Here is a 26,843-nt window from a genome sequence, read left to right on the forward strand (position 1 = left end):
TAGAATCATCATACCTGAATCCACTCATTATGCTGCTACGGGCCTGATGACATAGATTTCATTGCTGAGTGATACTGCATTGTACGTAAGTACCACAAGTTCTTTATCCATTTTTCACTTTCTGTGATATTGAACTTGTACGGTAAACGAGGTTCTTGTAAACAGAGGCGTCCCAAACTTTGGGGTGGCTGTGTCTTTTTGATTTTAATTTCCCTAAGCTATAGGACCATAAGTGGAAGTGCCCTAGGCTCTGTTGCTTTGTTTTTTAGATGTTTCAGGAAACACCATACACTTCTCCCGAGTGTCTGTTGGCAATTTACATCCCGCCCATCAGCATAACAAGGCTCCCAGTTCTCCATGGCCTGTCCAGCCTTTCTGGATTTTACATTTTTTTCAGATGGCCCTTTTGACCGGGGGGAAGTGAGACTTCATTGTAGTGCAGATTTCCTTTGCAAGCTTGCTTGGATGGCCAAAAAGGGCGTATGCGTTTTTTCCTGAATATATTCAGGAAAAAACTCATACGCCCTTTTTGGCCAAGTGCATCATTGTGGACGTTCTGTGTCTTTTCCTATGCTTTCAATGCAATTCCAGTCTACCTCCTGAAATCGGTTTCCTGCAATTCTGCCCCGCCTTCAAGTCCTCTTGGCAGCCTTACTTCAGTTTATTTTTGGACGATAGCTGTCATTTATAATTCTGCAGGATTGTGAATTACAGTGCCCCTGAGCTCCTTTCTTCAACTCGCTTTCTCTTGAGCTGGACGCAACATCGCAGGATGGCTTCAGGCCCTAATCTGGTTCCAGCACGGCACGCTGAGCCTTTGGTTATTTCCTCTTCCTGGTGGGAAATGAGAGTTAAATTTGTGCGTCCAGACACCTCCAGCTAGTCTCTCATTGGTTCTCGCTATTCCTGTTCATCTTCCGCAGAAATTGCAAACTGGGACAAACAGGAGGTTAAAGGGACTGACTCTCCAAGTCGGGAGAGTGTTAGTGAAGCGTCTGGAATGTTGCACCTGAGTACCAGGGTACGAAAACTGAGACATATTTGAACACGTCTCCCGTTCACATGGTTGATCATACTCTGGGTTCCACATGCATGTTTTAGCTGAAGGAAGAATACCTAAACCTGGGTATTTGAAACCCGTGGAATGGGTACCATGCAATATGACTTCAAAGGGTCTTCATTTGCTCACCGAACCTCTCCAATCCTATCACTGCTGCGTTTATGCCCCTGTACACATGCTTTATTCTCTTTTGGAGGCATAGCAATCCATAGGTTTTAAGATACTTACTAGTCAGGTACATACTTAGGCATTTAATATGGAGTTTTGAGTCCATTTCGTTGAGCAAGGAGTAGCTCTTGTCTATTCCATATTTGGCTTAAGGAACTTTATCTGTGCTCATTTCAATCTCTGGTTTTATGCAGCACCCCAACTCACCTTTCCCCTTAAGCAAGCATAAGTTGGTTTTCTAAATTTGAGACCCTGTTCTGTTTTGGAATGCAGTTCCTCTGTAGCCAAGTTTACATTCCGTGTATTAGTGATATCTTATGATGTTTCTTTTTCTGTGTGACTTATTTCAGTTAGAATCATCGTACCTGAATCCACTCATTATGCTGCTACGGGCCTGATGACATAGATTTCATTGCTGAGTGATACTGCATTGTACGTAAGTACCACAAGTTCTTTATCCATTTTTCACTTTCTGCGATGTTGAACTTGTACTGTAAACGAGGTTCTTGTAAACAGAGCCGTTCCAAACTTTGGGGTGGCTGTGTCTTTTTGATTTTAATTTCCCTAAGCTATAGGACCATAAGTGGAAGTGCCCTAGGTTCTGTTGCTTTGTTTTTTAGATGTTTCAGGAAACATCATACACTTCTCCCGAGTGGTTGTTGGCAATTTACATCCCGCCCATCAGCATAACAAGGCTCCCAGTTCTCCATGGCCTGTCCTGCCTTTCTGGATTTTACACTTTTTTCAGATGGCCCTTTTGACTGGGGGGAAGTGAGACTTCATTGTAGTGCAGATTTCCATTGCAAGCTTGCTTGGTTGGCCAAAAAGTGCGTATGCGTTTTTTCCTGAATATATTCAGGAAAAAACGCATACGCCCTTTTTGGCCAAGTGCATCATTGTGGACGTTCTGCCTCTTTTCCTATGCTTTCAATGCAATTCCAGTCTACCTCCTGAAATCGGTTTCCTGCAATTCTGCCCCGCTTTCAAGTCCTCTTGGCAGCCTTACTTCAGTCTATTTTTGGACGATAGCTGTCATTTATAACTCTGCAGGTTTGTGAATTACAGTGCCCCTGAGCTCCTTTCTTCAACTCGCTTTCTTGTGACCTGGCCGCAACACCGCAGGATGGCTTCAGGCCCTAATCTTGTTCCGGCACGGCACGCTGAGCCTTTGGTTATTTCCTCTTCCTGGTGGGAAATGAGAGTTAAATTTGCCCGTCCAGACACCTCCAGCTAGTCTCTCATTGGTTCTCGCTATTCCTGTTCATCTTCCGCAGAAATTGCAAACTGGGCCAAACAGGAGGTTAAAGGCGCTGACTCTCCAAGTGGGGAGAGTGTTAGTAAAGCGTCTGGAATGTTGCACCCGAGTACCAGGGTACGAAAACTGAGACATATTTGAACACGTCTCCCGATCCCATGGTTGATCATACTCTAGGTTCCACATGCATGTTTTAGCTGAAGGAAGAATACCTTAAACCTGGGTAGTTGAAACCCGTGGAATGGGTACCATGCAATACGACTTCAAAGGGTCTTCATTTGCTCACCGAACCTCTCCAATCCTATCACTGCTGCGTTTATGCCCCTGTGCACATGCTTGATTCTCTTTCGGAGACATAGCAATCCATAGGTTTTAAGATAGTTACTAGTCAGGTACATTCTTACGGGTTTAATATGCGGTGTTGAGTCCATTTCGTTGAGCAAGGAGTAGCTCTTGTCTATTCCATATTTGGCTTAAGGAACTTTATCTGTGCTCATTTCAATCTCTGGTTTTATGCAGCACCCCAACTCACCTTTACCCTTAAGCAAGCATAAGTTGGTTTTCTAAATTTGAGACCCTGTTCTGTTCTGTAATTCAGTTCCTGTGTAGCCAAGTTTACATTCCATGTATTACTGATATCTTATGATGTTTCTTTTTCTGTGTGACTTATTTCAGTTAGAATCATCATACCTGAATCCACTCATTGTGCTGCTAAGGGCCTGATGACACAGATTTCATTGCTGAGTGATATTGCTTTGTAAGTAAATACCACAACTTCTTTATCCATTTTTCACTTTCTGCGATGTTGAACATGTACTGTAAACGAGGTTCTTGTAAACAGAGCCGTTCCAAACTTTGGGGTGGCTGTGTCTTTTTGATTTTAATTTCCCTAAGCTATAGGACCATAAGTGGAAGTGCCCTAGGTTCTGTTGCTTTGTTTTTTAGATGTTTCAGGAAACACCATACACTTCTCCCGAGTGGTTGTTGGCAATTTACATCCCGCCCATCAGCATAACAAGGCTCCCAGTTCTCCATGGCCTGTCCTGCCTTTCTGGATTTTACACTTTTTTCAGATGGCCCTTTTGACCAGGGGGAAGTGAGACTTCATTGTAGTGCAGATTTCCTTTGCAAGCTTGCTTGGTTGGCCAAAAAGGGCGTATGCGTTTTTTCCTGAATATATTCAGGAAAAAACGCATACGCCCTTTTTGGCCAAGTGCATCATTGTGGACGTTCTGCCTCTTTTCCTATGCTTTCAATGCAATTCCAGTCTACCTCCTGAAATCGGTTTCCTGCAATTCTGCCCCGCTTTCAAGTCCTCTTGGCAGCCTTACTTCAGTCTATTTTTGGACGATAGCTGTCATTTATAACTCTGCAGGTTTCTGAATTACAGTGCCCCTGAGCTCCTTTCTTCAACTCGCTTTCTTGTGAGCTGGCCGCAACACCGCAGGATGTCTTCAGGCCCTAATCTGGTTCCGGCACGGCACGCTGAGCCTTTGGTTATTTCCTCTTCCTGGTGGGAAATGAGAGTTAAATTTGCCCATCCAGACACCTCCAGCTAGTCTCTCATTGGTTCTCGCTATTCCTGTTCATCTTCCACAGAAATTGCAAACTGGGCCAAACAGGAGGTTAAAGGGACTGACTCTCCAAGTGGGGAGTGTGTTAGTAAAGCGTCTGGAATGTTGCACCCGAGTACCAGGGTACGAAAACTGAGACATATTTGAACACGTCTCCCGATCACATGGTTGATCATACTCTAGGTTCCACATGCATGTTTTAGCTGAAGGAAGAATACCTTAAACCTGGGTAGTTGAAACCCGTGGAATGGGTACCATGCAATATGACTTCAAAGGGTCTTCATTTGCTCACCGAACCTCTCCAATCCTATCACTGCTGTGTTTATGCCCCTGTACACATGCTTGATTCTCTTTCGGAGACATAGCAATCCATAGGTTTTAAGATACTTACTAGTCAGGTACATTCTTAGGCGTTTAATATGCGGTGTTGAGTCCATTTCGTTGAGCAAGGAGTAGCTCTTGTCTATTCCATATTTGGCTTAAGGAACTTTATCTGTGCTCATTTCAATCTCTGGTTTTATGCAGCACCCCAACTCACCTTTACCCTTAAGCAAGCATAAGTTGGTTTTCTAAATTTGAGACCCTGTTCTGTTCTGTAATTCAGTTCCTGTGTAGCCAAGTTTACATTCCGTGTATTACTGATATCTTATGATGTTTCTTTTTCTGTGTGACTTATTTCAGTTAGAATCATCATACCTGAATCCACTCATTGTGCTGCTAAGGGCCTGATGACACAGATTTCATTGCTGAGTGATATTGCTTTGTAAGTAAATACCACAACTTCTTTATCCATTTTTCACTTTCTGCGATGTTGAACTTGTACTGTAAACGAGGTTCTTGTAAACAGAGCCGTTCCAAACTTTGGGGTGGCTGTGTCTTTTTGATTTTAATTTCCCTAAGGTATAGGACCATAAGTGGAAGTGCCCTAGGTTCTGTTGCTTTGTTTTTTAGATGTTTCAGGAAACACCATATACTTCTCCCGAGTGGTTGTTGGCAATTTACATCCCGCCCATCAGCATAACAAGGCTCCCAGTTCTCCATGGCCTGTCCTGCCTTTCTGGATTTTACACTTTTTTCAGATGGCCCTTTTGACCGGGGGGAAGTGAGACTTCATTGTAGTGCAGATTTCCTTTGCAAGCTTGCTTGGTTGGCCATAAAGGGCGTATGCGTTTTTTCCTGAATATATTCAGGAAAAAACGCATACGCCCTTTTTGGCCAAGTGCATCATTGTGGACGTTCTGCCTCTTTTCCTATGCTTTCAATGCAATTCCAGTCTACCTCCTGAAATCGGTTTCCTGCAATTCTGCCCCGCTTTCAAGTCCTCTTGGCAGCCTTACTTCAGTCTATTCTTGGACAATAGCTGTCATTTATAACTCTGCAGGTTTGTGAATTACAGTGCCCCTGAGCTCCTTTCTTCAACTCGCTTTCTTGTGAGCTGGCCGCAACACCGCAGGATGGCTTCAGGCCCTAATCTGGTTCCGGCACGGCACGCTGAGCCTTTGGTTAATTCCTCTTCCTGGTGGGAAATGAGAGTTAAATTTGCCCGTCCAGACACCTCCAGCTAGTCTCTCATTGGTTCTCGCTATTCCTGTTCATCTTCCGCAGAAATTGCAAACTGGGCGAAACAGGAGGTTAAAGGGACTGACTCTCCAAGTCGGGAGAGTGTTAGTAAAGCGTCTGGAATGTTGCATCCGAGTACCAGGGTACGAAAACTGAGACATATTTGAACACGTCTCCCGATCACATGGTTGATCATACTCTAGGTTCCACATGCATGTTTTAGCTGAAGGAAGAATACCTTAAACCTGGGTATTTGAAACCCGTGGAATGGGTACCATGCAATATGACTTCAAAGGGTCTTCATTTGCTCACCGAACCTCTCCAATCCTATCACTGCTGCATTTATGCCCCTGTACACATGCTTGATTCTCTTTCGGAGACATAGCAATCCATAGGTTTTAAGATAATTACTAGTCAGGTACATTCTTAGGCGTTTAATATGCGGTGTTGAGTCCATTTCTTTGAGCAAGGAGTAGCTCTTGTCTATTCCATATTTGGCTTAAGGAACTTTATCTGTGCTCATTTCAATCTCTGGTTTTATGCAGCACCCCAACTCACCTTTCCCCTTAAGCAAGCATAAGTTGGTTTTCTAAATTTGAGACCCTGTTCTGTTCTGTAATTCAGTTCCTGTGTAGCCAAGTATACATTTCGTGTATTACTGATATCTTATGATATTTCTTTTTCTGTGTGACTTATTTCAGTTAGAATCATCATACCTGAATCCACTCATTGTGCTGCTAAGGGCCTGATGACATAGAATTCATTGCTGTGTGATATTGCTTTGTAAGTAAATACCACAACTTCTTTATCCATTTTTCACTTTCTGCGATGTTGAACTTGTACTGTAAACGAGGTTCTTGTAAACAGAGGCGTCCCAAACTTTGGGGTGGCTGTGTTTTTTGATTTTAAATTCCCTAAGCTATAGGACCATAATTGGAAGTGCCTAGGCTCTGTTGCTTTGTTTTTTAGATGTTTCAGGAAACACCATACACTTCTCCGGAGTGTCTGTTGGCAATTTACATCCCGCCCATCAGCATAACAAGGCTCCCAGTTCTCCATGGCCTGTCCTGCCTTTCTGGATTTTACACTTTTTTCAGATGGCCCTTTTGACCAGGGGGAAGTGAGACTTCATTGTAGTGCAGATTTCCTTTGCAAGCTTGCTTGGTTGGCCAAAAAGGGCGTATGCGTTTTTTCCTGAATATATTCAGGAAAAAACGCATACGCCCTTTTTGGCCAAGTGCATCATTGTGGACGTTCTGCCTCTTTTCCTATGCTTTCAATGCAATTCCAGTCTACCTCCTGAAATCGGTTTCCTGCAATTCTGCCCCGCTTTCAAGTCCTCTTGGCAGCCTTACTTCAGTATATTTTTGGACGATAGCTGTCATTTATAACTCTGCAGGTTTGTGAATTACAGTGCCCCTGAGCTCTTTCTTCAACTCGCTTTCTTGTGAGCTGGCCGCAACACCGCAGGATGGCTTCAGGCCCTAATCTGGTTCCGGCACGGCACGCTGAGCCTTTGGTTATTTCCTCTTCCTGGTGGGAAATGAGAGTTAAATTTGCCCGTCCAGACACCTCCAGCTAGTCTCTCATTGGTTCTCGCTATTCCTGTTCATCTTCCGCAGAAATTGCAAACTGGGCCAAACAGGAGGTTAAAGACGCTGACTCTCCAAGTCGGGAGAGTGTTAGTAAAGCGTCTGGAATGTTGCACCCGAGTACCAGGGGAAGAAAACTGAGACATATTTGAACACGTCTCCCGTTCACACGGATGATCATACTCTGGGTTCCACATGCATGTTTTAGCTGAAGGAAGAATACCTTAAACCTGGGTAGTTGAAACCCGTGGAATGGGTACCATGCAATATGACTTCAAAGGGTCTTCATTTGCTCACCGAACCTCTCCAATTCTATCACTGCAGCGTTTATGCCCCTGTACACATGCTTGATTCTCTTTCGGAGACATAGCAATCCATAGGTTTTAAGATACTTACTAGTCAGGTACATTCTTAGGCGTTTAATATGCGGTGTTGAGTCCATTTCGTTGAGCAAGGAGTAGCTCTTGTCTATTCCATATTTGGCTTAAGGAACTTTATCTGTGCTCATTTCAATCTCTGGTGTTATGCAGCACCCCAACTCACCTTTACCCTTAAGCAAGCATAAGTTGGTTTTCTAAATTTGAGACCCTGTTCTGTTCTGTAATTCAGTTCCTGTGTAGCCAAGTTTCCATTCCGTGTATTAGTGATATCTTATGATGTTTCTTTTTCTGTGTGACTTATTTCAGTTAGAATCATCATACCTGAATCCACTCATTGTGCTGCTAAGGGCCTGATGACATAGATTTCATTGCTGAGTGATATTGCTTTGTAAGTAAATACCACAGCTTCTTTATCCATTTTTCATTTTCTGCGATGTTGAACTTGTACTGTAAACGAGGTTCTTGTAAACAGAGGCGTCCCAAACTTTGGGGTGGCTGTGTCTTTTTGATTTTAATTTCCCTAAGCTATAGGACCATAAGTGGAAGTGCCCTAGGCTCTGTTGCTTTGTTTTTTAGATATTTCAGGAAACACCATACACTTCTCCCGAGTGTCTGTTGGCAATTTACATCCCGCCCATCAGCATAACAAGGCTCCCAGTTCTCCATGGCCTGTCCTGCCTTTCTGGATTTTACACTTTTTTCAGATGGCCCTTTTGACCGGGGGGAAGTGAGACTTCATTGTAGTGCAGATTTCCTTTGCAAGCTTGCTTGGTTGGCCAAAAAGGGCGTATGCGTTTTTTCCTGAATATATTCAGGAAAAAACGCATACGCCCTTTTTGGCCAAGTGCATCATTGTGGACGTTCTGCCTCTTTTCCTATGCTTTCAATGCAATTCCAGTCTACCTCCTGAAATCGGTTTCCTGCAATTCTGCCCCGCTTTCAAGTCCTCTTGGCAGCCTTACTTCAGTATATTTTTGGACGATAGCTGTCATTTATAACTCTGCAGGTTTGTGAATTACAGTGCCCCTGAGCTCCTTTCTTCAACTCGTTTTCTTGTGAGCTGGCTGCAACACCGCTGGATGGCTTCAGGCCCTAATCTGGTTCCGGCACGGCATGCTGAGCCTTTGGTTATTTCCTCTTTCTGGTGGGAAATGAGAGTTAAATTTGCCCGTCCAGACACCTCCAGCTAGTCTCTCATTGGTTCTCCCTATTCCTGTTCATCTTCCGCAGAAATTGCAAACGGGGCGAAACAGGAGGTTAAAGGTGCTGACTCTCCAAGTGGGGAGAGTGTTAGTAAAGCGTCTGGAATGTTGCACCCGAGTACCAGGGGAGGAAAACTGAGACATATTTGAAAACGTCTCCCGTTCACACGGTTGATCATACTCTGGGTTCCACATGCATGTTTTAGCTGAAGGAAGAATACCTTAAACCTGGAGAGTTGAGAACCGTGTAATGGGTACCATGCAATATGACTTCAAAGGGTCTTCATTTGCTCACCGAACCTCTCCAATCCTATCACTGCTGCGTTTATGCCCCTGTACACACGCTTGATTCTCTTTCGGATACATAGCAATCCATAGGTTTTAAGATACTTACTAGTCAGGTACATTCTTAGGCGTTTAATATGGGGTGTTGAGTCCATTTCATTGGGCAAGGAGTAGCTCTTGTCTATTCCATATTTGGCTTAAGGAACTTTATCTGTGCTCATTTCAATCTCTGGTTTTATGCAGCACCCCAACTCACCTTCCCCCTTAAGCAAGCATAAGTTGGTTTTCTAAACTTGAGACACTGTTCTGTTTTGTAATTCAGTTCATGTGTAGCCAAGTTCACATTCTGTGTATTAGTGACACCTTATGATGTTTCTTTTCTGTGTGACTTATTTCAGTTCGAATCATCATACCTGAATCCACTCATTATGCTGCTACGGGCCTGATGACATAGATTTCATTGCTTAGTGATATTGCATTGTACGTAAGTGCCACAAGTTCTTTATCCATTTTTCACTTTCTGCGATATTGAACTTGTACGGTAAACGAGGTTCTTGTAAACAGAGGCGTCCCAAACTTTGGGGTGGCTGTGTCTTTTTGATTTTAATTTCCCTAAGCTATAGGACCATAAGTGGAAGTGCCCTAGGCTCTGTTGCTTTGTTTTTTAGATGTTTCAGGAAACACCATACACTTCTCCAGAGTGTCTGTTGGCAATTTACATCCCGCCCATCAGCATAAGAAGGCTCCCAGTTCTCCATGGCCTGTCGTGCCTTTCTGGATTTTACACTTTTTTCAGATGGCCCTTTTGACCGGGTGGAAGTGAGACTTCATTGTAGTGCAGATTTCCTTTGCAAGCTTGCTTGGTTGGCCAAAAAGTGCGTATGCGTTTTTTCCTGAATATATTCAGGAAAAAACGCATACGCCCTTTTTGGCCAAGTGCATCATTGTCGAGTTTCTGACTCTCTTCGTATGTTTTCAATGCAATTCCAGTCTACCTCCGGAAATCGGTTTCCTGCAATTCTGCCTTGCTTTCAATGCCCCTTCATAGCCTTACCTAAATATATTTTTTAAAAATAGTTGGCCTTTATAACTCTGCAGGTTTTTGAATTGCAGTGGCCCTTAGCTCCGTTTTTTAGCTCTTATTTTTGTGGTCTTGCCCCGTAACCACAGGATTCCTTGAAGCCCTATTTTTCTTCTGGGGCACCTTGCTGTGCCTTTGGTTAATTCTTCTTACTGATGTGATATTAGAGTGACATGTGCCCATTGAAACCGCTACAGCTAGTTTCTCACTGGTTCCCCCTATTCCCATTCATCCTCTGCACTAACTGCAGACTGTGCGATACCAGAACTTAAAGGCATTGACTCCATGTGGGGATGTTGTTAGTAAAGCGGCTGGAATGTCGATCCGGAGCCCCAGGAGAGGAAAAATGAGGTGCGTTTTAGAAACCTTTCCCGATCATATGGTATACCAGTCGCTGGGTTTCCCAAGCATGGTTTAGCTGTAGGAAGATTCCCTTCAACCTGGAGTGTTGGGACCCTTGGACTGAGTAGCATGAAGTATTGCATTAAACTTTCGGCAGTTGCTCACCAAAGCTCACCAATCCTGTCAGCCCCAAGTGTCCAGCCTTATGTCTTATCCAGCTGTGGGTTTATATGTGGTCAATCCAGGTTGCATCACAGCCCCTGAGCGAATTTTGTAAGAATTTTTCTCTCTTTCATTGTTTCAGCGTTTTGTTTTTAAAATTTATTTCTATAATGGGGTTTAGCTCCTTTTCACTGCTGTGTTTGTGCCGCTCTGCACACACTTGATTCCCTTATGGAGATATATCAATACATGGGTTTTAAGATTCTTATTCCTCAGATATATTTCTCTGTGGTGTATAGGGTGTGTTGAGGCCAGTTCATTGAGCAAGGTGTAGATCTTGTCTAATACCTATTTGGTTTATTGAACGGTATCTGTGCTAATTTCAAACTCTGGTTTTATGCATCACCCCACCTCTCCTTTCCCCTTAAGCTGACATAAGTGTGTTTTCTAAATGTGAGACACTGTTCTGTTCTGTAATTCATTTCTTGTGCAGCCATATTTACCCTCCCTCTATAAGTGATATCTTATGATATGTTTCTTTTTCTGTTTGACTTATTTCAAGTAGTATTATCGGACCTAAATCCACTCTTTATCCTTCTACTAGCCTTATTACATTGATTTCATGGTGAAGAGATATTCCATTGTACATAAGTACCACATCTTCTTTATCCATTGTTCTCTTTCCTGGGATATTTAAGGTGTACTGAAGTTGAGGTTCTTGTAAACAGAGTAGCCCTAAACTGTGGTGTGCTTGTGTCTTGTTGATTTTTAGACTTCCCTAGATATACTCCCATGATTGGAAGAGTCCTATGCTCTGTAGCTCTGTTTTTTAGATGATTTAGGAACCACCATACACTTCTCCAGAGTGGCTCTCGGCAGTTCACACACTGCCCATCAGCGTATAAAGGCTCCCTGTTCTCCATGGCCTGTCCTGCATTTCTGGTTTTTACAATTTTTTAGGATGGCCCTTTTGACCGGTGGGAAGTGAGACTTCTTTGTTGTGCACATTTGCATTGCTTGCTTGCTTCGTTGCCCATAAAGTGCGTATGCGTTTTTTCCTGGATATAATCAGGAAAAAACACATACGCCCTTTTGGGCCAACTGCATCATTGTCGAAATTCTGCCGCTTTTCATGTGCGTTAAAGACGAGTCCAATCTATCTCTTGAAATCTGTTTCTTGCAATTCTGTCTTGCATTCAGATCCTCTTCTTTGCCTTACCTCAACATATTTTTGGACGTTAGTTTTCATTTATAACTCTGCAGGTTTGTGAATTGCAGTGACCCTGAGCTCCATTTTTTAAGTTGCTCTTTTGTGAGCTGGCCTCAAACCCGCAGGATTGCTTCAGGCCCTATTTTGGCTCCGGCGAGGCAGGCTGAGCCTTTCTTTAATTCTTATTCTTAATGGGAAATTAGAGTGATATGTGCCCGTCCAAACCCCTACAACTCTTCTCTCATTGGTTCCCCCTCTTCCCGTTCATCCTCCTCACAATTTGCAAAATGTGTGAAACAGAAGTTTAAATGTGCTGATTCTCCAAGTGGGGAGATTCTAAGTAGCGTGGCTGGAATGGTGAACAGGAGCACCAGGAGAGGATAAATGAGGTGCATTTTAGACACATCTCCCGATCACATGGTGTACAGTCCTCTGGGATTTCCATGCATGTTTTAGCTGTAGGAAGATCCCTTGAACCTGCAGATTTGGGACCCATTGAATGGGTACCAGGTACTATTACTTTAGAGGGTGTGCATTTCCTCACCCAACCTCACATTTCTCTTAGCGCAAACAGTTTCCAGCCTTATGTCTCATCCTGCTGTGGGTCTAGATGTGTTCAATCCATGTTGCATCACCGTCCCTGAGGAAAAGTTGTAAGAGGTTTTCTCTGTCTCTCTGTCGTTTATTTTTTTCAATTTATTACTATATTGGTTACAGCTGATTTTCAAAGCTCTGTTTCTTGCTGCTGTACATCCACTTGATTCACGTACAGAGAGACATCAATAAATTCTTTTTCAGATTCTTACCAGTCGTATATATTCTTTTCCGGTGACTTGAGTGTGCTGAGTGCAGTTCTTTTAGCTACCGTGTAGGCCTTGTTGATTATCAGTTTGGTATTTGGAATGGTATCTTTGCTAATTTCAACCTCCTGGATGATGCCTCACCCCTCCCCACCTTTCCCGTTTAGCAGCCTTATGCGTGTTTTCTACATATTTGACTATGTTTTTGTTTTGTAATTTATTTCATGTGTAGCCATTTTGGATTCCACCTTTAAGTGATATCTTATGATATGTGTCTTTTTCTTTTTGAATTCTGTCACTTAGAATGATCATACGTAACTCCTCCGGAGTTGTTACAACTGGCCTTATTTCATTGATTTCCAGGCTGAATAATATTCCACTCTACCTAAGTACCACATCTCTATCCATTTTTTCCCTCCAGAGACATTTAAGTTATATCCTAGTCGAGGATCTTTTAAACAGAGAGGGGGTAAACATTGGGGTGCCTGTGTCCTCTCGATTTTTGTTTTTCCCAAGATATACGCCCATGAGTGCAAGTGCCCTATGCTCTGTAGCTCATTTTTTAGATGCTTTAGTAAACACAATACACTTCTCCAGAATGGCCGTTGGCAATATACATTTCCACTATAAGTCTCACAGGGCTCCCTCTTCTCGTTGCCCTGTCCTGCATTTCTGTTGTTTACGCTTTATGAGGATGGCTCTTCTGACTGATGCGAAGTGATATCTTTTGTAGTATTGACTTCCAGTGCCCCCCTGTTTGGTTGGCTAAAAAAGTGTATGCCCTTTTCTTGAATATATACAGAAAAGAACGCATACACCCTTTTTGGCCAACTGCAATGTTAGCAATGTTCAGCTCCTTTTCTTGTGCTTAATGGCGAGTCCTTTCTACCTCCTCAAATCCCTTTCCTGCCATTCTCCCTTGCTTACAAGTCCTTTTCTCTGACTTTCCTCAAGACATTTTTCAGTGATGGATATTTTCAACTCTGCAGTTTTGTGAATTTTACTGCCCCTGAGTTCCATTGTTCAACTTGTGTTTATGGGAACTGGCCACAAAGCAGCGGGATTTCCTCAAGCCCTATACTGTTTCCATGGGCAACCCTAGCCTTTGGTCAATTCGTCTTCCTGATTGGAAATTAGAGTGACATGTGCCTGTCTGAACACCTAGGACTTGTCTCTCATTGTTCCTCATCCTTCCGCTTCATCCTCTGGACAAATTCCAAACTGTACGCAACAGGATGTTGACAGTGCTGACATCTCCAAGTGGGGAGACTGTTAGTAAAGACGCTGGAGGTGTGAACCCGAGCACCAGGAGATGAGGAGATGAGATGCCTTTTCCAAACTCTTCCCGATCAGACGGTATACCATCCTCTGGGTGTGACAGACATGTTTTAGCAGTAGGAAGAGTCCCATTCATGTAAGGAGAACACCAGGGCTTTTTCAAAATCAGTGTCTCCCCGAAACCCAAACTGGGGAAGTTTTTAAGCTACAGCTACACATATGTTCATTAAGGGCCTTGGGAAGTAGGCAGAGTCCAAACTTTAGATGATTGAAGTCTTCAGGGTCAGAAGCACTCACCACCAGCTTCCCTTAGGCTACACTTTAACTGTCATTGATAGATGATGTCAATAAAAATATCTATTCTTTTTCAGATTATTTCCCCTTATAGGTTATTGCAAAATGTTGAGTGTAGTTCCCTGTGCTATACAGTAGTTCCTTGTTGATGATCTATTTTATACATAGCAGTGTGTATGTGTTCATTCCAAACTGTTAATTTATCCCTCCTCCCACCTTTCCCCTTTGGTAATAATAAATTATAAGATTTTATACTTCTCAGAAATGGGGGAGCTGAAAGAGAGGTATCATTTTCAATGGAAAAGCATTTAAAACAAGATTGAAGGTTTAACCAAGATTATTAGCTGTACATCCTTGGAAAGAAATCACTTCGTTTCTCTAATATTGACCTGACAAATAAGACAAACCTTTTCACTGAACTTGCTTATAAAAAGTGATGGAAATATCAAATGGAAGTGTTAAAAACATCTTATTTTACCCGAGCCTTATACACTGTTCTATGTTAACTACAGTTTGGCTCACACATCTGTTCATTGAGGTTACAATAGTCTCAATTTCTGTTACTGATCCTCCAGAGTGGACCCCAACAAGTGTCCCCCTGCCCAGTGTCATTGGGGCCAACAGATCGAGACTGAGTTTGGTTCACAAGCAAAGGAAACTTTATATTTTGATCAGAGAATGGAGAGGTGAGAGCATGCACTACCCCGTGGGCTGTGGGCTGGGCTGCTGTGTAGAGATCCTGTCAGAGTCAGTGGGAGGGAGGGAGGCGGCGGAGCTCTCGAGGGCTGGGTTGGCTGTAGCTCAGGCTCTATATCGTGGAGTCTGCACTGGGCCCCAGGAGCTGAGGTGTCGACCCAGCCATTCTGCACTAGGAAATCTGGTCTGAAGTGCCGGGTGTGGAACCTCTGCATGCGGGACCCTAGGAGCACGTGAAATTAGACAAAGCACAAAGGATAAAAAAGGTTAGACTTGACTTTATTGCCCAGATTCTATTTTTATCTCCCAGGGATTTTTAATGGGCTTTGCTGGGGACAAACCCCTCCTCTGCCTTTTGTCCCGTTCCTCATTCTTGGAGTGCTGAGGGTGCAGACCCTTCTTCTGTAACTGCTGAGTGCTGAGTTGGGAGCCCTCATACCCTGGGGCGAGGGTCAGAGCTTCTCCCCAGCAGCCTCCCAGTGACGTTGATTGTCCCCAGGACCCCTGCCTCCCTGCTCGTCCACCTGAGCACCAGCATTGGAAGTGTTATAGATTCTAATGACCTTTAAGGGTCCAGGAAAGAGATGTGCAGAGACGCTGTGGGGGCCGGTTTCACCCCGCCCCACATTTGTTCGGCCACCTTAGGCTGACCGTCTCTGCCAGCCTAGATGCTCTGACCAGTAGTCTGCGCTTTCTTCAGTTAGGCCCCTGAATTAACGTACAAACAGCACCAGGTGTCAGAGCCCTGCCCGCTCAACTCCCAGACAGTCCAGGGTCAGTGGTGACCAAGGACCATGATGGCTACTGAGTCAACAGCCTTTTGAAGTAAACAGGAGTCCAGCCGGTCTTATTGGCCACCATCATCACGGTGTCTGTAGGCTTTTCTATGGTGACAGTGTGGTATACTGTTCCCCCGCCAAGATTATTAGCTCCCCTCTGGGTGCAGTAAGTCCTGCAAGCAGTAGTCTACTCTTTTGGGACACACTCTTGTTGTTTTATGAGAGAAACTCCAGGTCAAGTGATGTTCACACGAGTCGTCATGGTGCCCTGTTGCCCCCGGTTATCTCTCTGGATGTTGGAGTTGGAGGGCCTCCTCACTCGAGGTCGGTGTGCCCACGGAGCGAACCCTGCAACTTCAGGGCATGGTTGGTGGTTAGGATCACCACGTGGGGTCCTTTTCCCTTAGGAGGGAGGTGGCCTTTTGGGCTGCTGATTTCCAGGTTTTTAGATACCGCCAGTATCTTGGCCAGATGTGGCAGTGGGCCAAGCCCCTTAGTGACCGTAGTTTATCCTACCTGGATGGCATTCTTGCATTGTTCCATTTCAAGTGGTCCCAGTTTTTGCACTAATTCTCCAATGGCGATTCACCTTTCACCGGGAATGTAAAGGTCAAAGGGTTTAGCTAAATTAGGGAGTTCCAGGGCAAGGGTCTGAATTGACTGCTCTTTCCATTCTTGAAAGGCCACTTCTGGATTCTATTCAAAAGGATCATCATCTTTTCCTTTCAGTGTTTCATATAGAGGCCCAGCTAGTAGACTGTGGTTAGGGATCCAGAAGCAGCAAACCCTGGCCTCCCCAGGAACCCCTAAGCTGTCTTCTAGTTTTAGAAAGGGGTAAGGCTGAAAATGGTTTCTTCCCTTTCCTGGGATGGGCTTCTCTGACCTTCTGTGAGAATGAAGCCCAGGCAGGTCACTGCAGTCTGTGATATTTGAGCTTTTTCTTGGACAACTTCTATCCTTTATTGGCTTGGTAGTTCAGAGGCCTCCTTAGTAGGGCTGGTGATCAGAATGTCGTCTGCATATTGAAGGAGGGTTTCCTTTTCCAGAGGTAGAACTTTTAGGTCTTTAGCTAAGCTTTCCCCAAAGATGGTGTGGGAATTTTTGCACCCTTGGGGCCAGACGGCCCGGAAGTATTGTTTTAGTTGTATGTTGAGTCCTGCCACTCACAAGCCAAAATTTCTTGTGACTCTGGGACTAATGGAATACAAAAGAAGGCATCATTGAAGACTAATACAGAATACCATGTCCTGGTGGTTGGTAGAATGACCAGCAGGGTGTAGGAATTAGGAGCAACTGGAGGTATATCCTCGGTGGCTTCACTGACTGTCCTGACATCCTTTACCAGGTCCCCAGCAGCCCATGGGGCTCTCGTGGTCAGACCAATCCCAGAATATGGAGCTCACCTGGGCAGGTACCCCACCCCCACCCCAGCCCACGGGGCTCTCGTGGTCAGGCCCCTCCCAGGATACAGAGCTACCCTTGCAGGTACCGTGGCAGGGCTGGGCACACAGGAACCGTGCACATAGCCCTCATTGCAGAGCACCCCCAGCTCACCTGTCGCTCAGAGCTGACACAGAGCACCTCAGAGCAGGACTTGAACTAACAAACAGCAGCTGCGACAGGTCTGTGACCCTGGGCATCACTCCGTGAGGCCTCCCTCCACCTGGTCTTCCAGAGACTTCCACTGCACCCGGGGCACCAGGCCTCTGTCTCCAACCACCACCCACCCCTCCTCTCCCTGACTCCTGGGTTCCTCTCATTAGGAGAGGGTTTTCTTGAAGTTGTCTCCCACTCATGGGCCAGATAAAATGATTAGAAAACAAGCCAAAGCTGCAGCCCCTTGTCTATCCTGACTCTCAGGGGCCCACACCTGTTCCTTGGACCTGGCCGGTTCAGCAAGTTCCATTTTCTGCAACTGTGAGCCCCTGAGGGGTGATGATTGGCTGACCTGGGCAGCCTTACCGTGCCGGCCAGCCCTCCCCAGGTGTGCCTGGGTTGAGATCAATATAAATACCACTCCAGGCAGCAAGAGCCCCTGCAGCCGTGCCTGACGCCATTTTCTCTGCCCTGTCAGCAGTCTCGGGGCTGGGCTGGTGGGAGGGAGTGAGAGGCCACGGCTTTGTGGGTGGCCCAGTGTGAGTGGGGCTCTGCTGGACTTTCTGCAGCAGTTGCCAGGCTGCCACCTGCTAAAGAAGAGGATGTGTCACCCATACCTGCTGCTGGAATTTCTCCCTGGGCAGAGGTGAGGAAGGAAAAAAGCAGTGGGGGCAGGGACAGGACGGGTATCTCAGGCAGGGAAATGGAAATCTTCCAGAAGAGCACCCAGGGCCAGGACCATCCTGGCTGGCCTGCAGGCACCAAGTCGGCCGGCATGCTGTCACTCGTGTGGCTCTATGGCCCTTCCTCTAGGCTTTCAAGTCCTTGTATATATTCAGGTGTTTTACCTGGGACGGGTGGGAATAGTTCAGCAGCAACTGGCCTGGGGCTCAGCTCACGTTTACTCACAGATGCCTCGGCACGGTGCCCCAGCTTTGCAATGAGGACGCTTGTTGCGTGGGGGCTGCTGGCTGAATGGGAGACGATTCCCCACCACTGACCAACTTCAGAATTGTTTACAACTGGAGCAAGTGCCCTGATACGGTTTTCCTCTGTGTAACTGGTGGGTTCTGTGTTTTTTTTCTCTTTTTCGTTTTTGGTTCAAGGTAGATTTTATTCCTCTTTTTTGTATTTACAGATATAAGCATGGAAATAATTTATTCATATAAATACATGTATGTGCAGGGAATAATTGTTTTTTCTGTTTTATTTTTTAAATTTTACTTCTTTTTAATTTTGAATTTTATTTTATATTTTTATACAGCAGGTTCTTATTGGTTATCTATTTTATACATATAAATGTATACATGCCAATCCCAGTCTCTCAACTCCTCCCACCACCACGCCCCCAACAGCTTTCCCCCCTTGTTGTCCATACGTTTGTTGTCTACATCTGTTGCTCTATTTATGCCTTGCAAAATGGTTAATCTGTACAGTTTTTCTAGGTTCCACATATATGCATGAATATACAAATTTGATTTTCTCCTTCTGACTTACTTCACTCTGTATGACAGTCTCTAGATCCATCGACGTCTCTACAAATGACCCAATTTCATTCCTTTTCATGGCTTAGTAATATTCCATTTTATATATGTACCACAGCTTTATGCATTCGTCTGTCTGTGGGCATTTAGGTTGCTTCCATTACCTCGATATTGTAAATAGTGATGCAATGAACATTGCGGTGAATGACTCTTTTTGATTTATGGTTTTGTCTGGGTATATGTCCAGTACTGGGATTGCTGTATCATATGGTAATTCTATTGTTAGTTTCTTAAGAAATTCCATATTGTTCTCCATAATGACTGTATCAATTTATATTCCCAACAATAGTGGAAGAGGGTTCCTTTTCTCCACACCCTTTCCAGCATATTTTGTTTGTAGATTTACAATGATGCCTATTCTACCAGGTGTGAGGTGATACCTCATTGTTGAATCCATTTCGTTGAGCAAGGGGTAGCTCTTGTCTATTAAATATTTGGCTTATGGAACGGTATCTGTGCTAATTTCAAACTCTGCTTTTATGCAGCACCCCAACTCACCTTCCCCCTTAAGCAGGCATAAGTTGGTTTTCTAAACTTGAGACCCTGTTCTGTTTTGTAATTCAGTTCATGTGTAGCCAAGTTCACATTCCGTGTATTAGTGATACCTTATGATGTTTCTTTTTCTGTGTGACTTATTTCACTTAGAATCATCGTGCCTCAATCCACTCATTATGCTGGTACGGGCCTGGTGACATAGATTTCATTGCTGAGTGGTATTCTGTTGTACAGAAGTACCGCAACTTCTTTATCCATTATTTGCTCTCTGGGATATTTAACTTGTGCCGTAGAAGAGATTCCTGTAAAAAGAGCCGTCCCAAATTTTGGGGTTGCTGTGTCTTTTTGATATTAATTTCCCTAAGCTATAGGACCATAAGTGGAAGTGCCCTAGGCTCTGTTGCTTTGTTTTTTAGATGTTTCAGGAAACACCATACACTTCTCCCGAGTGTCTGTTGGCAATTTACATCCCGCCCATCAGCATAACAAGGCTCCCAGTTCTCCATGGCCTGTCCTGCCTTTCTGGATTTTACACTTTTTTCAGATGGCCCTTTTGACCGGGGGGAAGTGAGACTTCATTGTAGTGCAGATTTCCTTTGCAAGCTTGCTTGGTTGGCCAAAAAGGGCGTATGCGTTTTTTCCTGAATATATTCAGGAAAAAACGCATACGCCCTTTTTGGCCAAGTGCATCATTGTGGACGTTCTGCCTCTTTTCCTATGCTTTCAATGCAATTCCAGTCTACCTCCTGAAATCGGTTTCCTGTAATTCTGCCCCGCTTTCAAGTCCTCTTGGCAGCCTTACTTCAGTCTATTTTTGGACGATAGCTGTCATTTATAACTCTGCAGGTTTGTGAATTACAGTGCCCCTGAGCTCCTTTCTTCAACTCGCTTTCTTTTGAGCTGGCCGCAACACTGCAGGATGGCTTCAGGCCCTAATCTGGTTCCGGCACGGCACACTGAGCCTTTGGATATTTCCACTTCCTGGTGGGAAATGAGAGTTAAATTTGCCCGTCCAGACACCTCCAGCTAGCCTCTCATTGGTTCTCGCTATTCCTGTTCATCTTCCGCAGAAATTGCAAACTGGGCCAAACAGGAGGTTAAAGGCGCTGACTCTCCAAGTGGGGAGAGTGTTAGTAAAGCATCTGGAATGTTGCACCCGAGTACCAGGGGAGGAAAACTGAGACATATTTGAACACGTCTCCCGTTTACATGGTTGATCATACTTGGGTTCCACATGCATGTTTTAGCTGAAGGAAGAATACCTTAAACCTGGAGAGTGGAGACCCGTGTAATGGGTACCATGCAATATGACTTCAAAGGGTCTTCATTTGCTCACCGAACCTCTCCAATCCTATCACTGCTGCGTTTATGCCCCTGTACACATGCTTGATTCTCTTTTGGAGACATAGCAATCCATAGGTTTTACGATACTTACTAGTCAGGTACATTCTTACGCGTTTAATATGCGGTGTTGAGTCCATTTCGTTGAGCAAGGAGTAGCTCTTGTCTATTCCATATTTGGCTTAAGGAACTTTATCTGTGCTCATTTCAATCTCTGGTTTTATGCAGCACCCCAACTCACCTTTACCCTTAAGCAACCATAAGTTGGTTTTCTAAATTTGAGACCCTGTTCTGTTCTGTAATTCAGTTCCTGTGTAGCCAAGTTTCCATTCCGTGTATTACTGATATCTTATGATGTTTCTTTTTCTGTGTGACTTATTTCATTTAGAATCATCATACCTGAACCCACTCATTGTGCTGCTAAGGGCCTGATGACATAGATTTCATTGCTGAGTGATATTGCTTTGTACGTAAATACCACAACTTCTTTATCCATTTTTCACTTTCTGCGATGTTGAACTTGTACTGTGAACGAGGTTCTTATAAACAGAGGCGTCCCAAACTTTGGGGTGGCTGTGTCTTTTTGATTTTAATTTCCCTAAGCTATAGGACCATAAGTGGAAGTGCCCTAGGCTCTGTTGCTTTGTTTTTTAGATGTTTCAGGAAACACCATACACTTCTCCGGAGTGTCTGTTGGCAATTTACATCCCTCCCATCAGCATAACAAGGCTCCCAGTTCTCCATGGCCTGTCCTGCCTTTCTGGATTTTACACTTTTTTCAGATGGCCCTTTTGACCGGGGGGAAGTGAGACTTCATTGTAGTGCAGATTTCCTTTGCAAGCTTGCTTGGTTGGCCAAAAAGGGCGTATGCGTTTTTTCCTGAATATATTCAGGAAAAAACGCATACGCCCTTTTTGGCCAAGTGCATCATTGTGGACGTTCTGCCTCTTTTCCTATGCTTTCAATGCAATTCCAGTCTACCTCCTGAAATCGGTTTCCTGCAATTCTGCCCCACTTTCAAGTCCTCTTGGCAGCCTTACTTCAGTCTATTTTTGGACGATAGCTGTCATTTATAACTCTGCAGGTTTGTGAATTACAGTGCCCCTGAGCTCCTTTCTTCAACTCGCTTTCTTTTGAGCTGGCCGCAACACCGCAGGATGGCTTCAGGCCCTAATCTGGTTCCGGCATGGCACACTGAGCCTTTGGATATTTCCACTTCCTGGTGGGAAATGAGAGTTAAATTTGCCCGTCCAGACACCTCCAGCTAGCCTCTCATTGGTTCTCACTATTCCTGTTCATCTTCCCCAGAAATTGCAAACTGGGCCAAACAGGAGGTTAAAGGCGCTGACTCTCCAAGTGGGGAGAGTGTTAGTAAAGCATCTGGAATGTTGCACCCGAGTACCAGGGGAGGAAAACTGAGACATATTTGAACACGTCTCCCGTTCACATGGTTGATCATACTTGGGATCCACATGCATGTTTTAGCTGAAGGAAGAATACCTTAAACCTGGAGAGTTGAGACCCGTGTAATGGGTACCATGCAATATGACTTCAAAGGGTCTTCATTTGCTCACCGAACCTCTCCAATCCTATCACTGCTGCGTTTATGCCCCTGTGCACATGCTTGATTCTCTTTTGGAGACATAGCAATCCATAGGTTTTACGATACTTACTAGTCAGGTACATTCTTACGCGTTTAATATGCGGTGTTGAGTCCATTTCGTTGAGCAAGGAGTAGCTCTTGTCTATTCCATATTTGGCTTAAGGAACTTTATCTGTGCTCATTTCAATCTCTGGTTTTATGCAGCACCCCAACTCACCTTTACCCTTAAGCAAGCATAAGTTGGTTTTCTAAATTTGAGACCCTGTTCTGTTCTGTAATTCAGTTCCTGTGTAGCCAAGTTTACATTCCGTGTATTACTGATATCTTATGATGTTTCTTTTTCTGTGTGACTTATTTCAGTTAGAATCATCATACCTGAACCCACTCATTGTGCTGCTAAGGGCCTGATGACATAGATTTCATTGCTGAGTGATATTGTTTTGTAAGTAAATACCACAACTTCTTTATCCATTTTTCACTTTCTGCGATGTTGAACTTGTACTGTGAACGAGGTTCTTATAAACAGAGGCGTCCCAAACTTTGGGGTGGCTGTGTCTTTTTGATTTTAATTTCCCTAAGCTATAGGACCATAAGTGGAAGTGCCCTAGGCTCTGTTGCTTTGTTTTTTAGATGTTTCAGGAAACACCATACACTTCTCCTGAGTGTCTGTTGGCAATTTACATCCCGCCCATCAGCATAACAAGGCTCCCAGTTCTCCATGGCCTGTCCTGCCTTTCTGGATTTTACACTTTTTTCAGATGGCCCTTTTGACCCGGGGGAAGTGAGACTTCATTGTAGTGCAGATTTCCTTTGCAAGCTTGCTTGTTTGGCCATAAAGGGCGTATGCGTTTTTTCCTGAATATATTCAGGAAAAAACGCATACGCCCTTTTTGGCCAAGTGCATCATTGTGGACGTTCTGCCTCTTTTCCTATGCTTTCAATGCAATTTCAGTCTACCTCCTGAAATCGGTTTCCTGCAATTCTGCCCCGCTTTCAAGTCCTCTTGGCAGCCTTACTTCAGTCTATTTTTGGGCGATAGCTGTCATTTATAACTCTGCAGGTTTGTGAATTACAGTGTCCCTGAGCTCCTTTCTTCAACTCGCTTTCTTGTGAGCTGGCCGCAACACCGCAGGATGGCTTCAGGCCCTAATCTGGTTCCGGCACGGTACGCTGAGCCTTTGGTTAATTCCTCTTCCTGGTGGGAAATGAGAGTTAAATTTGCCCGTCCAGACACCTCCAGCTAGCCTCTCATTGGTTCTCCCTATTCCTGTTCATCTTTCGCAGAAATTGCAAACTGGGCCAAACAGGAGGTTAAAGGGACTGACTCTCCAAGACAGGAGTGTGTTAGTAAAGCGTCTGGAATGTTGCACCCGAGTACCAGGGGGGGAAAACTGAGACATATTTGAACACGTCTCCCGTTCACATGGTTGATCATACTCTGGGTTCCACATGCATGTTTTAGCTGAAGGAAGAATACCTTAAACCTGGAGAGTTAAGACCCGTGGAAAGGGTACCATGCAATATGACTTCAAAGGGTCTTCATTTGCTCATGAACCTCTCCAATCCTATCACTGCTGTGTTTATGCCCCTGTACACATGCTTGATTCTATTTCGGAGACATAGCAATCCATAGGTTTTAAGATACTTACTAGTCAGGTATATTCTTAGGCGTTTAATATTGGGTGTTGAGTCCATTTCGTTGAGCAAGGAGTAGCTCTTGTCTATTCCATATTTGGCTTAAGGAACTTTATCTGTGCTCATTTCAATCTCTGGTTTTATGCAGCACCCCAACTCACCTTTCCCCTTAAGCAAGCATAAGTTGGTTTTCTAAATTTGAGACCCTGTTCTGTTCTGTAATTCAGTTCCTGTGTAGCCAAGTTTACATTCCGTGTATTACTGATATCTTATGATGTTTCTTTTTCTGTGTGACTTATTTCAGTTAGAATCATCATACCTGAATCCACTCATTGTGATGCTAAGGGCCTGATGACACAGATTTCATTGCTGAGTGATATTGCTTTGTAAGTAAATACCACAACTTCTTTATCCATTTTTCACTTTCTGCGATGGTGAACTTGTACTGTAAACGAGGTTCTTGTAAACAGAGCCGTTCCAAACTTTGGGGTGGCTGTGTCTTTTTGATTTTAATTTCCCTAAGCTATAGGACCATAAGTGGAAGTGCCCTAGGTGCTGTTGCTTTGTTTTTTAGATGTTTCAGGAAACACCATACACTTCTCCCGAGTGTCTGTTGGCAATTTTCATCACGCCGATCAGCATAACAAGGCTCCCAGTTCTCCATGGCCTGTCCTGCCTTTCTGGATTTTACACTTTTTTCAGATGGCCCTTTTGACCGGGGGGAAGTGAGACTTCATTGTAGTGCAGATTTCCTTTGCAAGCTTGCTTGGTTGGCCAAAAAGGGCGTATGCGTTTTTTCCTGAATATATTCAGGAAAAAACGCATACGCCCTTTTTGGCCAAGTGCATCATTGTGGACGTTCTGCCTCTTTTCCTATGCTTTCAATGCAATTCCAGTCTACCTCCTGAAATCGGTTTCCTGCAATTTTGCCCCGCTTTCAAGTCCTCTTGGCAGCCTTACTTCAGTATATTTTTGGACGATAGCTGTCATTTATAACTCTGCAGGTTTGTGAATTACAGTGCCCATGAGCTCCTTTCTTCAACTCGCTTTCTTTTTAGCTGGCCACAACACCGCAGGATGGCTTCAGGCCCTAATCTGGTTCCGGCCCGGCATGCTGAGCCTTTGGTTAATTCCTCTTTCTGGTGGGAAATGAGAGTTAAATTTGCCCGTCCAGACACCTCCAGCTAGCCTATCATTGGTTCTCCCTATTCCTGTACATCTTCCGCTGAAATTGCAAACTGGGCCAAACAGGAGGTTAAAGGGACTGACTCTCCAAGTCGGGAGAGTGTTAGTAAAGCGTCTGGAATGTTGCACCTGAGTACCAGGGGAGGAAAACTGAGACATATTTGAACACGTCTCCTGTTCTCATGGTTGATCATACTCTGGGTTCCACATGCATGTTTTAGCTGAAGGATGAATACCTTAAACCTGGAGAGTTGAGACCCGTGGAATGGGTACCATGCAATATGACTTCAAAGGGTCTTCATTTGCTCACCGAACCTCTCCAATCCTATCACTGCTGCGTTTATGCCCCTGTACACACGCTTGATTTTCTTTTGGAGACATAGCAATCCATAGGTTTTAAGATATTACTAGTCAGGTACATTCTTAGGCGTTTAATATGGGGTGTTGAGTCCATTTCGTTGAGCAAGGAGTAGCTCTTGTCTATTCCATATTTGGCTTAAGGAACTTTATCTGTGCTCATTTCAATCTCTGGTTTTATGCAGCACCCCAACTCACCTTCCCCGTTAAACAATCATAAGTTGGTTTTCTAAACTTGAGACACTGTTCTGTTTTGTAATTCAGTTCATGTGTAGCCAAGTTCACATTCTGTGTATTAGTGACACCTTATGATGTTTCTTTTCTGTGTGACTTATTTCAGTTCGAATCATCATACCTGAATCCACTCATTATGCTGCTACGGGCCTGATGACATAGATTTCATTGCTTAGTGATATTGCATTGTACGTAAGTGCCACAAGTTCTTTATCCATTTTTCACTTTCTGCGATATTGAACTTGTACGGTAAACGAGGTTCTTGTAAACAGAGGCGTCCCAAACTTTGGGGTGGCTGTGTCTTTTTGATTTTAATTTCCCTAAGCTATAGGACCATAAGTGGAAGTGCCCTAGGCTCTGTTGCTTTGTTTTTTAGATGTTTCAGGAAACACCATACACTTCTCCAGAGTGTCTGTTGGCAATTTACATCCCGCCCATCAGCATAAGAAGGCTCCCAGTTCTCCATGGCCTGTCGTGCCTTTCTGGATTTTACACTTTTTTCAGATGGCCCTTTTGACCGGGTGGAAGTGAGACTTCATTGTAGTGCAGATTTCCTTTGCAAGCTTGCTTGGTTGGCCAAAAAGTGCGTATGCGTTTTTTCCTGAATATATTCAGGAAAAAACGCATACGCCCTTTTTGGCCAAGTGCATCATTGTCGAGTTTCTGACTCTCTTCATATGTTTTCAATGCAATTCCAGTCTACCTCCGGAAATCGGTTTCCTGCAATTCTGCCTTGCTTTCAATGCCCCTTCATAGCCTTACCTAAATATATTTTTTAAAAATAGTTGGCCTTTATAACTCTGCAGGTTTTTGAATTGCAGTGGCCCTTAGCTCCGTTTTTTAGCTCTTATTTTTGTGGTCTTGCCCCGTAACCACAGGATTCCTTGAAGCCCTATTTTTCTTCTGGGGCACCTTGCTGTGCCTTTGGTTAATTCTTCTTACTGATGTGATATTAGAGTGACATGTGCCCATTGAAACCGCTACAGCTAATTTCTCACTGGTTCCCCCTATTCCCATTCATCCTCTGCACTAACTGCAGACTGTGCGATACCAGAACTTAAAGGCATTGACTCCATGTGGGGATGTTGTTAGTAAAGCGGCTGGAATGTCGATCCGGAGCCCCAGGAGAGGAAAA

At 44.3% G+C, this 26,843-nt stretch overlaps 1 long non-coding RNA gene across 32 annotated transcripts in view; it reads left to right on the top strand.

Annotated features, from left to right (window-relative positions):
• LOC307190093 overlaps positions 1 to 26,843 on the top strand; it is a 1,314,632-nt gene that overhangs the window by 245,896 nt on the left and 1,041,893 nt on the right. For all 32 annotated transcript variants that reach the window (XR_013829369.1, XR_013829370.1, XR_013829377.1 and 29 more), the window contains exon 3: positions 21,083 to 21,164. This is a non-coding gene — a long non-coding RNA (uncharacterized lncRNA). The remainder of the gene's footprint in view (positions 1 to 21,082; positions 21,165 to 26,843) is intronic.

Source organism: Stenella coeruleoalba (genome assembly GCF_951394435.1).
Source record: "Stenella coeruleoalba genome assembly, chromosome: 8".
In the NCBI taxonomy this organism is placed as follows: domain Eukaryota; kingdom Metazoa; phylum Chordata; class Mammalia; order Artiodactyla; family Delphinidae; genus Stenella; species Stenella coeruleoalba.